Raw genomic sequence first — 17,255 nt, 5'->3', positions numbered from 1 at the left:
GTCACCTTAACATATGCTCACACTCATTAGGTATGCAAATGAAGGTATCCTATAAGGTGTAGGTCTGGTGTGCACTATCAACATTGTTACAGTCAAAATCAGGAAGGAAGAGGTAACTCAACTTCTCTCAGCCAGGCATGAGCCATGCCTGCAAGCTCTGCATTGTGGAGGGCAGTACGCATGCTTCCTAGCTTGTCTCTTAGGCTGGGAGCTTCCAAGGAGAAGAAGGATGGCCAGTATGGGGATTGACCCATGACCTTGGCGTTATTAGCACCATGCTCTAACCAGCTGAGCTAACCGGCCAGTGAGTGGGTACCTCCTTGGAGCCATGACCTCAGTGTGAATTGAGTGGCTATATAGCGCTAAGTGACAGTTGTCATACCCATAGTGAGGGGACGGGGAATTGCCACCGTGGGACGAGCCAGGTATAGCAGCTGGCTGCAGAAAACAAGCACAGAGGTTTCCACCAGCTGTCTCTGTGGCGCAATCGGTTAGCACGTTCGGCTGTTAACTGAAAGGTTGGTGGTTCAAGCCCACCCAGGGACGGTATGGTGGGGTCTCCTTTCCTTTCCAGGAAACACCAGGGAAGTTATGTGCAGTTCAGGAATGAGCAGGAGGACCCTACCCTTAGAAAAGGCAAAAATGGTGGCTATAGAAGAAAATAAAAAGCTAGTTCTCCTTTTGATGAGAATATTATAATACATTGGTGATAATCAATTTGGTGGGCAGTTCTATTACTTGGCAATTCTATTACTGGGCACCTCCATTTATGGCGCTCCGATGCCATGGCGTTGAGAGCCTAATTCTTAACGCTTTCCAGTTTGAAATACTGGGCAAACAGTGTATCGACACTTTTACATTTACACAACGCCTGCAGTTCCACCAGCCATAGAACTGGCGTAACCTCAGTCGTGTAAAGTGGCAGAGGCATGTGTAACTTCCATTATTCTCTAAATTATGCATGTAAGTGGCAGCCCTGCCTATTGCTGGTCTGAGCTCTGCCCCTGTGTACGCCCCCCCCCCCCCGCCTTGCATTTATGCGCTATGAATCTTACACACCATTTACAGAACAGGCCTTAGGTGCCCTGCTAGCAGTTTCACGGGTAAGTGTACACTTACGTCCATATGTGCTACTATCTGTAATTTGTGGTAAGTAAAAGGAATGTAAAGCGGGCCACCCAGTTACAATTGCCCTTTGAAACTCTGAAGTCATATCCAAGTGTCTAGTATTCTTGATACAAGGTAGCCAAAAGTCTTGGATGGCCTACTGTTTCTGATGATGGTCACCTTAACATATGCTCACACTCATTAGGTATGCAAATGAAGGTATCCTATAAGGTGTAGGTCTGGTGGCACTATCAACATTGTACAGTCAAAATCAGGAAGGAAGAGGTAACTCAACTTCTCTCAGCCAGCATGAGCCATGCCTGCAAGCTCTGCATTGTGGAGGGCAGTACGCATGCTTCCTAGCTTGTCTCTTAGGCTGGGAGCTTCCAAGGAGAAGAGGATGGCCAGTATGGGGATTGAACCCATGACCTTGGCGTTATTAGCACCATGCTCTAACCAGCTGAGCTAACCGGCCAGTGAGTGGGTACCTCCTTGGAGCCATGACCTCAGTGTGAATTGAGTGGCTATATAGCGCTAAGTGACAGTTGTCATACCATAGTGAGGGGGACGGGGAATTGCCACCGTGGGACGAGCCAGGTATAGCAGCTGGCTGCAGAAAACAAGCACAGAGGTTTCCACCAGCTGTCTCTGTGGCGCAATCGGTTAGCGCGTTCGGCTGTTAACTGAAAGGTTGGTGGTTCAAGCCCACCCAGGGACGGTATGGTGGGGTCTCCCTTTCCTTTTCCAGGAAACACCAGGGAAGTTATGTGCAGTTCAGGAATGAGCAGGAGGACCCTACCCTTAGAAAAGGCAAAAAATGGTGGCTATAGAAGAAAATAAAAAGCTAGTTCTCCTTTTGATGAGAATATTATAATACATTGGTGATAATCAATTTGGTGGGCAGTTCTATTACTTGGCAATTCTATTACTGGGCACCTCCATTTATGGCGCTCCGATGCCATGGCGTTGAGAGCCTATTCTATAACGCTTCCAGTTTGAAATACTGGGCAACCAGGTATCGACACATTTTACATTTACACACGCCTGCAGTTCCACCAGCCATAGAACTGGCGTAACCTCAGTCGTGTAAATGTGGCAGAGGCATGTGTAACTTCCATTATTCTCTAAATTATGCATGTAAGTGGCAGCCCTGCCTATTGCTGGTCTGAGCTCTGCCCCTGTGTACGCCCCCCCCCCCCCCGCCTTGGCATTTATGCGCTTATGATCTTACACACCATTTACAGAACAGGCCTTAGGTGCCCTGCTAGCAGTTTCACGGGTAAGTGTACCACTACGTCCATAGGGCTACTATTCTGTAATTTTGTGTAAGTAAAAGGAATGTACAGGGGCCACCAGTTACAATTCCCTTTGAACTCTGTAAGTCATATCAAGTGTCTAGTATTCTGATACAAGTTAGCCAAAGATGTCTTGGATGGCCTCGCTGTTTCTGATGATGGTCACCTTAACATATGCTCACACTCATTAGGTATGCAAATGAGGTATCCTATAAGGTGTAGGTCTGGTGGCACTATCAACATTGTTACAGTCAAAATCAGGAAGGAAGAGGGTAACTCAACTTCTCTCAGCCAGCATGAGCCATGCCCTGCAAGCTCTGCATTGTGGAGGGCAGTACGCATGCTTCCTAGCTGTCTCTTAGGCTGGGAGCTTCCAAGGAGAAGAAGGATGGCCAGTATGGGGATTGAACCCATGACCTTGGCGTTATTAGCACCATGCTCTAACCAGCTGAGCTAACCGGCCAGTGAGTGGGTACCTCCCTTGGAGCCATGACCTCAGTGTGAATTGAGTGGCTATATAGCGCTAAGTGACAGTTGTCATACCCATAGTGGAGGGGACGGGGGAATTGCCACCGTGGGACGAGGCAGGTATAGCAGCTGGCTGCAGAAAACAAGCACAGAGGTTTCCACCAGCTGTCTCTGTGGCGCAATCGGTTAGCGCGTTCGGCTGTTAACTGAAAGGTTGGTGGTTCAGCCCACCCAGGGACGGTATGGTGGGGTCTCCTTTCCTTTCCAGGAAACACCAGGGAAGTTATGTGCAGTTCAGGACATGAGCAGGAGGACCCTACCCTTAGAAAAGGCAAAAATGGTGGCTATAGAAGAAAATAAAAAGCTAGTTCTCCTTTTGATGAGAATATTAATACATTGGTGATAATCCAATTTGGTGGGCAGTTCTATTACTTGGCCATTCTATTACTGGGCACCTCCATTTATGGCGCTCCGATGCCATGGCGTTGAGAGCCTATTCTATAACGCTTTCCAGTTTGAAAATACTGGGCAACCATGGTATCGACCACATTTACATTTACACACGCCCTGCAGTTCCACCAGCCATAGAACTGGGCGTAACCTCAGTCGTGGTAAATGTGGCAGAGGCATGTGTAACTTCCATTATTCTCTAAAATTATGCATGTAAGTGGCAGCCCTGCCTATTGCTGGTCTGAGCTCTGCCCCTGTGTACGCCCCCCCCCCCACCCCGCCTTGCATTTATGCGCTATGAATCTTACACACCATTTACAGAACAGGCCTTAGGTGCCCTGCTAGCAGTTTCACGGGTAAGTGTACACTTACGTCCATATGTGCTACTATTCTGTAATTTTGTGTAAGTAAAAGGAATGTAAAGCGGGCACCCAGTTACAATTGCCCTTTGAACTCTGTAAGTCATATCAAGTGTCTAGTATTCTTGATACAAGGTTAGCCAAAATGTCTTGGATGGCCTCCTGTTTCTGATGATGGTCACCTTAACATATGCTCACACTCATTAGGTATGCAAATGAAGGTATCCTATAAGGTGTAGGTCTGGTGGCACTATCAACATTGTTACAGTCAAAATCAGGAAGGAAGAGGTAACTCAACTTCTCTCAGCCAGCATGAGCCATGCCTGCAAGCTCTGCATTGTGGAGGGCAGTACGCATGCTTCCTAGCTTGTCTCTTAGGCTGGAGCTTCCAAGGAGAAGAAGGATGGCCAGTATGGGGATTGAACCCATGACCTTGGCGTTATTAGCACCATGCTCTAAACCAGCTGAGCTAACCGGCCAGTGAGTGGGTACCTCCTTGGAGCCATGACCTCAGTGTGAAGTTGAGTGGCTATATAGCGCTAAGTGGACAGTTGTCATACCCATAGTGAGGGGACGGGGAATTGCCACCGTGGGACGAGCCAGGTATAGCAGCTGGCTGCAGAAAACAAGCACAGAGGTTTCCACCAGCTGTCTCTGTGGCGCAATCGGTTAGCGCGTTCGGGCTGTTAACTGAAAGGTTGGTGGTTCAAGCCCACCCAGGGACGGTATGGTGGGGTCTCCTTTCCTTTTCCAGGAAACACCAGGGGAAGTTATGTGCAGTTCAGGAATGAGCAGGAGGACCCTACCCTTAGAAAAGGCAAAAATGGTGGCTATAGAAGAAAATAAAAGCTAGTTCTCCTTTTGATGAGAATATTATAATACATTGGTGATAATCAATTTGGTGGGCAGTTCTATTACTTGGCAATTCTATTACTGGGCACCTCCATTTATGGCGCTCCGATGCCATGGCGTTGAGAGCCTATTCTATAACGCTTTCCAGTTTGAAATACTGGGCAACCAGGTATCGACACATTTTACATTTACACACGCCTGCAGTTCCACCAGCCATAGAACTGGCGTAACCTCAGTCGTGTAAATGTGGCAGAGGCATGTGTAACTTCCATTATTCTCTAAATTATGCATGTAAGTGGCAGCCCTCCCTATTGCTGGTCTGAGCTCTGCCCCTGTGTACGCCCCCCCCCCCCCGCCTTGCATTTATGCGCTATTAATCTTACACACCATTTACAGACAGGCCTTAGGTGCCCTGCTAGCAGTTTCACGGGTAAGTGTACACTTACGTCCATATGTGCTACTATTCTGTAATTTTGTGTAAGTAAAAGGAATGTAAAGCGGGCACCCAGTTACAATTGCCCTTTGAACTCTGTAAGTCATATCAAGTGTCTAGTATTCTTGATACAAGGTTAGCCAAAATGTCTTGGATGGCCTACTGTTTCTGATGATGGTCACCTTAACATATGCTCACACTCATTAGGTATGCAAATGAAGGTATCCTATAAGGTGTAGGTCTGGTGGCACTATCAACATTGTTACAGTCAAAATCAGGAAGGAAGAGGTAACTCAACTTCTCTCAGCCAGCATGAGCCATGCCTGCAAGCTCTGCATTGTGGAGGGCAGTACGCATGCTTCCTAGCTTGTCTCTTAGGCTGGGAGCTTCCAAGGAGAAGAAGGATGGCCAGTATGGGGATTGAACCCATGACCTTGGCGTTATTAGCACCATGCTCTAACCAGCTGAGCTAACCGGGCCAGTGAGTGGGTACCTCCTTGGAGCCATGACCTCAGTGTGAATTGAGTGGCTATATAGCGCTAAGTGACAGTTGTCATACCCATAGTGAGGGGACGGGGAATTGCCACCGTGGGACGAGCCAGGTATAGCAGCTGGCTGCAGAAAACAAGCACAGAGGTTTCCACCAGCTGTCTCTGTGGCGCAATCGGTTAGCGCGTTCGGCTGTTAACTGAAAGGTTGGTGGTTCAAGCCCACCCAGGGACGGTATGGTGGGGTCTCCTTTCCTTTCCAGGAAACACCAGGGAAGTTATGTGCAGTTCAGGAATGAGCAGGAGGACCCTACCCTTAGAAAAGGCAAAAATGGTGGCTATAGAAGAAAATAAAAAGCTAGTTCTCCTTTTGATGAGAATATTATAATACATTGGTGATAATCAATTTGGTGGGCAGTTCTATTACTTGGCAATTCTATTACTGGGCACCTCCATTTATGGCGCTCCGATGCCATGGCGTGAGAGCCTATTCTATAACGCTTTCCAGTTTGAAATACTGGGCAACCAGGTATCGACACATTTTACATTTACACACGCCTGCAGTTCCACCAGCCATAGAACTGGCGTAACCTCAGTCGTGTAAATGTGGCAGAGGCATGTGTAACTTCCATTATTCTCTAAATTATGCATGTAAGTGGCAGCCCTGCCTATTGCTGGTCTGAGCTCTGCCCCTGTGTACGCCCCCCCCCCCCCCGCCTTGCATTTATGCGCTATGAATCTTACACACCATTTACAGAACAGGCCTTAGGTGCCCTGCTAGCAGTTTCACGGGTAAGTGTACACTTACGTCCATATGTGCTACTATTCTGTAATTTTGTGTAAGTAAAAGGAATGTAAAGCGGGCACCCAGTTACAATTGCCCTTTGAACTCTGTAAGTCATATCAAGTGTCTAGTATTCTTGATACAAGGTTAGCCAAAATGTCTTGGATGGCCTACTGTTTCTGATGATGGTCACCTTAACATATGCTCACACTCATTAGGTATGCAAATGAAGGTATCCTATAAGGTGTAGGTCTGGTGGCACTATCAACATTGTTACAGTCAAAATCAGGAAGGAAGAGGTAACTCAACTTCTCTCAGCCAGCATGAGCCATGCCTGCAAGCTCTGCATTGTGGAGGGCAGTACGCATGCTTCCTAGCTTGTCTCTTAGGCTGGGAGCTTCCAAGGAGAAGAAGGATGGCCAGTATGGGATTGAACCCATGACCTTGGCGTTATTAGCACCATGCTCTAACCAGCTGAGCTAACCGGCCAGTGAGTGGGTACCTCCTTGGAGCCATGACCTCAGTGTGAATTGAGTGGCTATATAGCGCTAAGTGACAGTTGTCATACCCATAGTGAGGGGACGGGGAATTGCCACCGTGGGACGAGCCAGGTATAGCAGCTGGCTGCAGAAAACAAGCACAGAGGTTTCCACCAGCTGTCTCTGTGGCGCAATCGGTTAGCGCGTTCGGCTGTTAACTGAAAGGTTGGTGGTTCAAGCCCACCCAGGGACGGTATGGTGGGGTCTCCTTTCCTTTTCCAGGAAACACCAGGGAAGTTATGTGCAGTTCAGGAATGAGCAGGAGGACCCTACCCTTAGAAAAGGCAAAATGGTGGCTATAGAAGAAAATAAAAAGCTAGTTCTCCTTTTGATGAGAATATTATAATACATTGGTGATAATCAATTTGGTGGGCAGTTCTATTACTTGGCAATTCTATTACTGGGCACCTCCATTTATGGCGCTCCGATGCCATGGCGTTGAGAGCCTATTCTATAACGCTTTCCAGTTTGAAATACTGGGCAACCAGGTATCGACACATTTTACATTTACACACGCCTGCAGTTCCACCAGCCATAGAACTGGCGTAACCTCAGTCGTGTAAATGTGGCAGAGGCATGTGTAACTTCCATTATTCTCTAAATTATGCATGTAAGTGGCAGCCCTGCCTATTGCTGGTCTGAGCTCTGCCCCTGTGTACGCCCCCCCCCCCCCCGCCTTGCATTTATGCGCTATGAATCTTACACACCATTTACAGAACAGGCCTTAGGTGCCCTGCTAGCAGTTTCACGGGTAGTGTACACTTACGTCCATATGTGCTACTATTCTGTAATTTTGTGTAAGTAAAAGGAATGTAAAGCGGGCACCCAGTTACAATTGCCCTTTGAACTCTGTAAGTCATATCAAGTGTCCTAGTATTCTTGATACAAGGTTAGCCAAAATGTCTTGGATGGCCTACTGTTTCTGATGATGGTCACCTTAACATATGCTCACACTCATTAGGTATGCAAATGAAGGTATCCTATAAGGTGTAGGTCTGGTGGCACTATCAACATTGTTACAGTCAAAATCAGGAAGGAAGAGGTAACTCAACTTCTCTCAGCCAGCATTAGCCATGCCTGCAAGCTCTGCATTGTGGAGGGCAGTACGCATGCTTCCTAGCTTGTCTCTTAGGCTGGGAGCTTCCAAGGAGAAGAAGGATGGCCAGTATGGGGATTGAAACCCATGACCTTGGCGTTATTAGCACCATGCTCTAACCAGCTGAGCTAACCGGGCCAGTGAGTGGGTACCTCCTTGGAGCCATGACCTCAGTGTGAATTGAGTGGCTATATAGCGCTAAGTGACAGTTGTCATACCCATAGTGAGGGGACGGGGAATTGCCACCGTGGGACGAGCCAGGTATAGCAGCTGGCTGCAGAAAACAAGCACAGAGGTTTCCACCAGCTGTCTCTGTGGCGCAATCGGTTAGCGCGTTCGGCTGTAACTGAAAGGTTGGTGGTTCAAGCCCACCCAGGGACGGTATGGTGGGGTCTCCTTTCCTTTTCCAGGAAACACCAGGGAAGTTATGTGCAGTTCAGGAATGAGCAGGAGGACCCTACCCTTAGAAAAGGCAAAAATGGTGGCTATAGAAGAAAATAAAAAGCTAGTTCTCCTTTTGATGAGAATATTATAATACATTGGTGATAATCAATTTGGTGGGGCAGTTCTATTACTTGGCAATTCTATTACTGGGCACCTCCATTTATGGCGCTCCGATGCCATGGCGTTGAGAGCCTATTCTATAACGCTTTCCAGTTTGAAATACTGGGCAACCAGGTATCGACACATTTTACATTTACACACGCCTGCAGTTCCACCAGCCATAGAACTGGCGTAACCTCAGTCGTGTAAATGTGGCAGAGGCATGTGTAACTTCCATTATTCTCTAAATTATGCATGTAAGTGGCAGCCCTGCCTATTGCTGGTCTGAGCTCTGCCCCTGTGTACGCCCCCCCCCCCCCCCGCCTTGCATTTATGCGCTATGAATCTTACACACCATTTACAGAACAGGCCTTAGGTGCCCTGCTAGCAGTTTCACGGGTAAGTGTACACTTACGTCCATATGTGCTACTATTCTGTAATTTTGTGTAAGTAAAAGGAATGTAAAGCGGGCACCCAGTTACAATTGCCCTTTGAACTCTGTAAGTCATATCAAGTGTCTAGTATTCTTGATACAAGGTTAGCCAAAATGTCTTGGATGGCCTACTGTTTCTGATGATGGTCACCTTAACATATGCTCACACTCATTAGGTATGCAAATGAAGGTATCCTATAAGGTGTAGGTCTGGTGGCACTATCAACATTGTTACAGTCAAAATCAGGAAGGAAGAGGTAACTCAACTTCTCTCAGCCAGCATGAGCCATGCCTGCAAGCTCTGCATTGTGGAGGGCAGTACGCATGCTTCCTAGCTTGTCTCTTAGGCTGGGAGCTTCCAAGGAGAAGAAGGATGGCCAGTATGGGGATTGAACCCATGACCTTGGCGTTATTAGCACCATGCTCTAACCAGCTGAGCTAACCGGCCAGTGAGTGGGTACCTCCTTGGAGCCATGACCTCAGTGTGAATTGAGTGGCTATATAGCGCTAAGTGACAGTTGTCATACCCATAGTGAGGGGACGGGGAATTGCCACCGTGGGACGAGCCAGGTATAGCAGCTGGCTGCAGAAAACAAGCACAGAGGTTTCCACCAGCTGTCTCTGTGGCGCAATCGGTTAGCGCGTTCGGCTGTTAACTGAAAGGTTGGTGGTTCAAGCCCACCCAGGGACGGTATGGTGGGGTCTCCTTTCCTTTTCCAGGAAACACCAGGGAAGTTATGTGCAGTTCAGGAATGAGCAGGAGGACCCTACCCTTAGAAAAGGCAAAAATGGTGGCTATAGAAGAAAATAAAAAGCTAGTTCTCCTTTTGATGAGAATATTATAATACATTGGTGATAATCAATTTGGTGGGCAGTTCTATTACTTGGCAATTCTATTACTGGGCACCTCCATTTATGGCGCTCCGATGCCATGGCGTTGAGAGCCTATTCTATAACGCTTTCCAGTTGAAATACTGGGCAACCAGGTATCGACACATTTTACATTTACACACGCCTGCAGTTCCACCAGCCATAGAACTGGCGTAACCTCAGTCGTGTAAATGTGGCAGAGGCATGTGTAACTTCCATTATTCTCTAAATTATGCATGTAAGTGGCAGCCCTGCCTATTGCTGGTCTGAGCTCTGCCCCTGTGTACGCCCCCCCCCCCCCCCCGCCTTGCATTTATGCGCTATGAATCTTACACACCATTTACAGAACAGGCCTTAGGTGCCCTGCTAGCAGTTTCACGGGTAAGTGTACACTTACGTCCATATGTGCTACTATTCTGTAATTTTGTGTAAGTAAAAGGAATGTAAAGCGGGCACCCAGTTACAATTGCCCTTTGAACTCTGTAAGTCATATCAAGTGTCTAGTATTCTTGATACAAGGTTAGCCAAAATGTCTTGGATGGCCTACTGTTTCTGATGATGGTCACCTTAACATATGCTCACACTCATTAGGTATGCAAATGAAGGTATCCTATAAGGTGTAGGTCTGGTGGCACTATCAACATTGTTACAGTCAAAATCAGGAAGGAAGAGGTAACTCAACTTCTCTCAGCCAGCATTAGCCATGCCTGCAAGCTCTGCATTGTGGAGGGCAGTACGCATGCTTCCTAGCTTGTCTCTTAGGCTGGGAGCTTCCAAGGAGAAGAAGGATGGCCAGTATGGGGATTGAACCCATGACCTTGGCGTTATTAGCACCATGCTCTAACCAGCTGAGCTAACCGGCCAGTGAGTGGGTACCTCCTTGGAGCCATGACCTCAGTGTGAATTGAGTGGCTATATAGCGCTAAGTGACAGTTGTCATACCCATAGTGAGGGGACGGGGAATTGCCACCGTGGGACGAGCCAGGTATAGCAGCTGGCTGCAGAAAACAAGCACAGAGGTTTCCACCAGCTGTCTCTGTGGCGCAATCGGTTAGCGCGTTCGGCTGTTAACTGAAAGGTTGGTGGTTCAAGCCCACCCAGGGACGGTATGGTGGGGTCTCCTTTCCTTTTCCAGGAAACACCAGGGAAGTTATGTGCAGTTCAGGAATGAGCAGGAGGACCCTACCCTTAGAAAAGGCAAAAATGGTGGCTATAGAAGAAAATAAAAAGCTAGTTCTCCTTTTGATGAGAATATTATAATACATTGGTGATAATCAATTTGGTGGGCAGTTCTATTACTTGGCAATTCTATTACTGGGCACCTCCATTTATGGCGCTCCGATGCCATGGCGTTGAGAGCCTATTCTATAACGCTTTCCAGTTTGAATACTGGGCAACCAGGTATCGACACATTTTACATTTACACACGCCTGCAGTTCCACCAGCCATAGAACTGGCGTAACCTCAGTCGTGTAAATGTGGCAGAGGCATGTGTAACTTCCATTATTCTCTAAATTATGCATGTAAGTGGCAGCCCCTTTTTCAGGAAACACTAGGGATGGTATGTTACAGTCAAAATCAGGAGAAAAAAAAAAAAAAAAGCTTACTAGTACAGACTTTTTTACTATCTTCTGCTTAGGTGGGATTCAAACTCTCAACCTTCTGATTAGTAGGCAGAAATGTTGTCCTTAAGCTACCAATGTGTTTCTTTTGATAGTTGTTCTTTTATCAGTGGTAACTTTGCTCTTCTTTGTTTTTTGTTGTTTACTATTTTAAGCATTTTATATTTATTCTGCTATTACTGATTTTGGAGTCACAGTGTCTTATGGCATAAATTTGACCCTTCCTTTTTAAGTTTCAATGTTTTTATTAATGACAGCATAAATACACATGTGCACTACAAATGTGTGAACAATCAAATAGAGTCAACTACTTTCAATAAACATTCCTATACATTCGGTCATCATTCTTTTATCTTTATCTCCCCCCCCCACCCCATTATATTCTTCCTTCAACGTTATTTATTGGTGATGTATCACTTTGAATAGTATCAATAACATCAAACATTTGGTTAATATTCTATATGTCATTTTGTATCTATATGTATCTATATGTTATCTACCATCATCAGCATTAACATCAGTTTCATCCTTATTTCCCCCCCCCCCCCCCATTTATGTTAAGAACTTCGAGTTTAATCTATACAAACGCAAAACTACAACCAAATAATATAACTAATACAGCCAACATCTATCAGTCTTCATCCATCTTCATCTGATTCCCCCTTCTCTTTTAGTCCCCTTTTGCTCCCTCCCCCCTCCCCCTTCTCTTTCAATCCAATCTCGTTATAGTGACATCCAGGCTATAATATCTCGTGTGTCATCACATCAGTCATTATCTCAAATCTATACATGTGTACTATTTATCACTAAACTTCGAATTCCATAATTATGGGTTTGAATATAAGGTTCCCGTATTGCCCAAAACTCCTTGGTCCGTCGTAGCGAACCTCTACTATCTTTCGCTTCCCATAGGACCAACATATGTAGACTATTTCGCCATTGCCAATAGGATGGAGCCTCCGTTGCCAGCCAACGTTGCATGATACAATGTTTCCCTATTATACAAGCTTTATATAGGAATTTACGCTCCCAAGGTCGAAGCGCAGGCTCAGATCCTCTATTACCCAATAAACTATCTGAAGGTGTCAAACGTATCTGCTTATTCAGTAGGTATGCACAATAATTCTGTATATGTCGCCAAAATCGTTCCACCTCCCCACATTCCCATAGCATGTGGATTAAAGACGGATCTATATGATCACATTTAGGGCATTTACATTCCGAAATCAGTCCTGCATGAAATGCCTGTTTAGGCGAGAAGTATGCTCTTGTAAATATTCTATATTGGGTCTCTCTATGTCGTGCACTTTGTATATGATCTTTAATTGCTCTTATATTTGCTAAAATCCCTGTTGCACTAATTGTCATTCCCAAGTCCCGTGTCCATCTTTGCGCCACCTCCTCATACTGTTTAGGCGGCATCACCTTAGTGAGTTCCCTATATATTCCAGAAACTGTTACTCTTTGATATCCTGGGGGTAGGAAGAATTGCTCTAGAATCTGATACATTTCCTTATTGTATCCTCTTGTAGTTAGTCTGGTTGTGTATGTCTTCACCTGTAAATATGAATACCAATCAATGTTTTGTTCCCCCACTATCCTCCCTAATTCCTCACATGTTCTCAACTCTCCTGTGTCATGATATATGTCTGCCACCACTATTATCCCCGATTTGGCCCAAAGATCATATCTGCCCAATGTGAGTCCCTGCGTAAATTCTGCATTCCCTATCAAGGGTAGTAGGTCAGTGTATCCGGGGTTACCTCCTAACAATTTCACCAAATATTGCCAGGTTTGTTTCATCGGTTCTAATAATATATGCTTCCTCCATTGGGACGGGATTTTCTTGGTGGCCGCATGTAACAAATAGTATGGATGGTATGGTTTAAACAGAGTTCGTTCCAGCTGCCACTGTGTGTAGTCATCCGATGCTAATATCCAGTCTGCCAGATGTCTCATCAAACACGCCCAATTATACCCTCTGAGGTTTGACAATCCCAATCCTCCCAGTCTCAAGTTTCCCATCAATTTCTCTAATGCAATTTTAGGTTCCCCCCCCCCCCCCCCCCCAGCAAAAGTAAGATAGCATCTTTTGTAGCTGTCTCATATCACTATTTTGTATGTATAATGGCAATTGTCGCAACACATATAGCCACCAAGGGAAGGTGACCATGCCATGTAGGCTGATTCTACCGCTCAGCGTTAGCGGTAAGTTCTGCCATTGAGTCAATGTATGCTTAGTATGTTGTAGTAATCTATCTATATTCTCCCGATATATTTTTTGGGGGTCCGCGGTTAACATGATTCCTAAATATTTAAGACTTCCCATAGTCCACCTTAACGCAAACTCCCATTCCCACCGCTCTGGGAGCGTTGTATTGGTAGGCATACTTTCTGATTTTGTCATGTTCAGCAAGAATCCCGAAAAGGATCCATATTCTTTGAATCTGTCTAGCAGTACTGGTAATACTTCCCTCGGTCTGGTTACATGTACTAATAGATCATCCGCAAAAGCGGAAATTTTGAATTCCCGATCTCCAATGCATATTCCTGTGATCTCTGTTAGAATCGTCCGGATCAGGGGGTCTAATGTCAAAGCAAAAAGTAAAGGAGATAATGGGTATCCCTGCCTTGTTCCCCTATGAATCTCTACTGCCGATGTATAATCTCCATTAATAAATAGCCTAGCTGTTGGTGTGTTATATAACGTGGCTATGGCTTGTACAAACTGTCCTTCAAATCCATATGCTTCCAATGTACTAAACATAAACCCCCAGTCCACTCTATCAAACGCCTTTTCGGCGTTAAAGTTTATAACCAGTGAGTCTGCCTTCTGTGTTTTAACCACTTATAGCGAAGATAATATTTGCCTTATGTTCTTAACTACTTGCCTCCCTTTTATAAATCCTCCCTGTGGTATTGCTATCAAGTCTGGTAGTATCCTTGCCAACCTATTGGCATAGATCCCTGCGAACAATTTTGCTTCATAATTGATTAGGGAGATCAGTCTATAGGATTCCGGTCTGCTAGGGTCCTTCCCAGGTTTTGGGAATACCACTATATCTGCCGACTTCAGTGTCTCTGGGAGTCCTTCCTGTTCCACTGCCCTATGGAATGAACGCATGAGTGGTTATGCTATTTCTGGTTCAAGCAGTTTATAAAATTCGGCTCGATATCCATCAGTTCCTGGAGCTCTATGGTGGGCACTTTGTTTAATTGCTCTAGTGAGTTCATCTATTTCAATGGGCTTATTAATCCTCACCTTTTGAGTCTCTGTTATCTGGGGCATGGTTACGTTACATAAGTACATAGCTGGATCTAGCAGTTCATCACTGTTTGGATTGTATAATTTAGTATAATATGTTAAAAATATCTGTCTAATTTCCTCATCTGAGTGAACCACTTTCCCAGAAGGTTGTTGTAGTGCCAAAACTTTCTGGGGTCCCTTCTTTCTCCTGATTAATCCTGCTAGGAATTTTCCTTGTTTGTTGCCAAATTTATAGAGGTGGTATTGCTAATATGTAGCAGATTTCGTCGCCCTTTGATGTATTAATGTATTCAATTATATCTGTGTGGTCATCAGTTGTTCTCTAATCGCTCTCTGATCTTTAGATCTATATGTCCTCCTTAACTTGATTAATTGCTTCCCCAAGCAAATTATTTCTTTTTCTCTACTTTGTTTCTTGTGACTGCTATAGGAAATTATGAAGCCCCTAAGCACCGCCTTAGCAGCTTCCCAATATAATATGGGGTTCGAAGTATGTTCCTCATTATGTATCTTGTATTCGTTCCATTTTTCTCTAATATAGGGAAGAAAATTTCTGTCATAATATAAGTCTAAGGGGAACATCCATTTACGTGTTTGATTTTGTGTTCCTGTGATGTGAAGCATTATATATATTGGTGCATGAGCAGAAATGATAGTGGGATCTATGCCCACTTCTCGAACTTCAGTAACCCCATCTTCATCTATCAATATATAGTCAATCCGAGATTGTGTTTGGTGTGCTCGGGAGTAATGAGTATAATCTCGAGTGTCAGGATTTAATATTTGCCAGATATCGACTACTGCCAGCGTGTCACAGAGAAGTGGTATCCCCTTCGTGTGATCCCCTTGTTTTGTACCCAAATTCCCCGTTCTATCCATCCCTGGCTCCGCTACTGTATTAAAATCTCCTCCTATAATTGTTCGAGCCTGTTGATCTTGTAGTTTGACCTGTTGTATACTGTTAAGTAACATCCCAAAAAAAATTTTATTATATACATTAGGGGCATAGACGTTGGCCATTATCATCCTAACTCCATTAACCTTTACCTTAGCTATGATGTATCTGCCCTCAGGATCACAGTACACATGTTCTTGTTCCACCTGCAGTGATTTGTGAAATAGTATTGCCACCCCCCGCTCTTTTCCCCACTGCTGCCGCCTCTATCACTGTACCAACCCACCAGGACTTAAGTTTTTGATGTTCCTGTGTTGTGAGATGTGTTTCTTGTAACATAGCAATTGACGCTCCTTTTTTTTTCAACGCTCCTAATATTTTCTTTCTCTTTATCGGAGAGTTAATTCCTCCCACATTCCATGAATATAATGTTAACCCCTTCAGGTTTCTCCATTAGACTGATTTTCTACTCGCAGACTTTCCCCTCTGAACATTACGGGTCGCTGTCCCAGCTGCAGCCAGCTCGTATATATTTCTCCTCCATCATTATATAAATCTCTTACAGCACATATATATACATATTTCCTAGATATCACATTATAACAAACATTTCTTTCTCTTATCTGATCTATACAATAGCCCATCCACCCTTCTTCCCCTCCCCCACCCCCCCACCCTCTTCCCCCTCTCTCCCCCCTGCTCCTCCCTCTAAACCATATCTCAACCATCCTACTCGTTAGAGGATCACTTTATATCACCATCATTCCCCCCCCCCCCCCCATCTTGGTTCTGCCTCCTCTATTTTCCCCTGGTAAGATCCTCATCTCTTTATTTCTCAGTCCCCATTCTATAATCTGTTCATATTCTGTTACTTCTCACATTTCTTCAAAAATAAGGTCCTAGCACATATGTCCTGCAGGTCCTACTGCTGTGCAAATGTACAAACCATTGGATGTCTCAGGTAGCTTCTCTACTGTTCTCTCCCATCTGGCCCGCCAGTATCTTCTGCACATATTCCTTCGCTGCTGGCACCTGCTCAAATATCTTGGTAACCCCATTCTCACTGATTTTAAGTTTGGCAGGGTAGAGCAGCACAAATCAGATTTTTTTCTGATAGAGTTCCGTGCATAGCGGGGAAAATGCCTTCCGCAGTTGTTGTACATGTTGGGAGTAGTCCTGGAAACATAATATTTTTTTGCCTTGATATTGGAGTTGACCTCCTTTCCTTAGTTCGTTCAATATTTGTTGTTTATGACGAAAATTCAGGCTTTTGAAGATTATTATTCGTGGTCTTGAGCCAGCATTCCTTTGTGGGCCGATTCTGTGTGCCCTCTCCACCATAAAGGCAGTGAAACTGCTTTCTAGTTGAAGTTCCCTGGGTATCCATTCCTCCAGGAAGTGTGGCAGATCTTTTTCCAAAATGTCTTCCGGCAGTCCCACGAGCCTCAGATTATTCCGGCGACTGCGGTTTTCAAGATCATCTATATGAGACTCCAAGTCTTGCACTTTCCGTTCCAGGGCAGTATTGTCTGTTCGAAGCGTCGCCACCTGATCCTCCAGGTCGGAGGTACGTTGTAGGCCCGCATCCAGTTCCAGACTTACGGAGTCTAATCTTTCATGCGCTTCCTCCGTTCGATCATATATTTGTTGTAGCTTGCTATCCAGAGCCGCTTCAACAGCCGCTTTGATTTCGGCAGTGATTTCAGCGACCCAGGCTGATCCCGCCGATGCCTCTCCTGGACTGCTAGGCTCT

The 17,255-nt window shown here is 45.3% G+C and overlaps 15 non-coding genes across 15 annotated transcripts; 6 read left to right on the top strand and 9 right to left on the bottom strand.

Annotated features, from left to right (window-relative positions):
* Nucleotides 1-230: 230 nt before the first annotated feature.
* TRNAI-AAU lies at nt 231-303 on the bottom strand. Its single transcript has one exon. It is a non-coding gene; the product is annotated as a tRNA-Ile (tRNA).
* Nucleotides 304-472: 169 nt separating this feature from the next.
* Nucleotides 473-546, top strand: TRNAN-GUU. The gene has a single exon. It is a non-coding gene; the product is annotated as a tRNA-Asn (tRNA).
* Nucleotides 547-1,508: 962 nt separating this feature from the next.
* Nucleotides 1,509-1,582, bottom strand: TRNAI-AAU. Its single transcript has one exon. It is a non-coding gene; the product is annotated as a tRNA-Ile (tRNA).
* A 169-nt stretch (nt 1,583-1,751) lies between these two features.
* On the top strand, nt 1,752-1,825 carry TRNAN-GUU. The gene has a single exon. It is a non-coding gene; the product is annotated as a tRNA-Asn (tRNA).
* Nucleotides 1,826-2,791: 966 nt separating this feature from the next.
* TRNAI-AAU lies at nt 2,792-2,865 on the bottom strand. Its single transcript has one exon. It is a non-coding gene; the product is annotated as a tRNA-Ile (tRNA).
* A 1,218-nt stretch (nt 2,866-4,083) lies between these two features.
* On the bottom strand, nt 4,084-4,158 carry TRNAI-AAU. The gene has a single exon. It is a non-coding gene; the product is annotated as a tRNA-Ile (tRNA).
* Nucleotides 4,159-5,369: 1,211 nt separating this feature from the next.
* Nucleotides 5,370-5,443, bottom strand: TRNAI-AAU. The gene has a single exon. It is a non-coding gene; the product is annotated as a tRNA-Ile (tRNA).
* Nucleotides 5,444-5,613: 170 nt separating this feature from the next.
* On the top strand, nt 5,614-5,687 carry TRNAN-GUU. The gene has a single exon. It is a non-coding gene; the product is annotated as a tRNA-Asn (tRNA).
* A 965-nt stretch (nt 5,688-6,652) lies between these two features.
* On the bottom strand, nt 6,653-6,725 carry TRNAI-AAU. The gene has a single exon. It is a non-coding gene; the product is annotated as a tRNA-Ile (tRNA).
* Nucleotides 6,726-6,894: 169 nt separating this feature from the next.
* Nucleotides 6,895-6,968, top strand: TRNAN-GUU. Its single transcript has one exon. It is a non-coding gene; the product is annotated as a tRNA-Asn (tRNA).
* A 966-nt stretch (nt 6,969-7,934) lies between these two features.
* TRNAI-AAU lies at nt 7,935-8,009 on the bottom strand. The gene has a single exon. It is a non-coding gene; the product is annotated as a tRNA-Ile (tRNA).
* Nucleotides 8,010-9,221: 1,212 nt separating this feature from the next.
* On the bottom strand, nt 9,222-9,295 carry TRNAI-AAU. Its single transcript has one exon. It is a non-coding gene; the product is annotated as a tRNA-Ile (tRNA).
* A 169-nt stretch (nt 9,296-9,464) lies between these two features.
* On the top strand, nt 9,465-9,538 carry TRNAN-GUU. Its single transcript has one exon. It is a non-coding gene; the product is annotated as a tRNA-Asn (tRNA).
* Nucleotides 9,539-10,506: 968 nt separating this feature from the next.
* On the bottom strand, nt 10,507-10,580 carry TRNAI-AAU. Its single transcript has one exon. It is a non-coding gene; the product is annotated as a tRNA-Ile (tRNA).
* A 169-nt stretch (nt 10,581-10,749) lies between these two features.
* Nucleotides 10,750-10,823, top strand: TRNAN-GUU. The gene has a single exon. It is a non-coding gene; the product is annotated as a tRNA-Asn (tRNA).
* Nucleotides 10,824-17,255: the final 6,432 nt, after the last annotated feature.

This window comes from Microcaecilia unicolor, chromosome 7 (assembly GCF_901765095.1).
Source record: "Microcaecilia unicolor chromosome 7, aMicUni1.1, whole genome shotgun sequence".
In the NCBI taxonomy this organism is placed as follows: Eukaryota; Metazoa; Chordata; class Amphibia; order Gymnophiona; family Siphonopidae; genus Microcaecilia; species Microcaecilia unicolor.
Note: the sequence above shows the minus strand (reverse complement) of the source record. Positions and strands in the feature narration are given on the sequence as shown.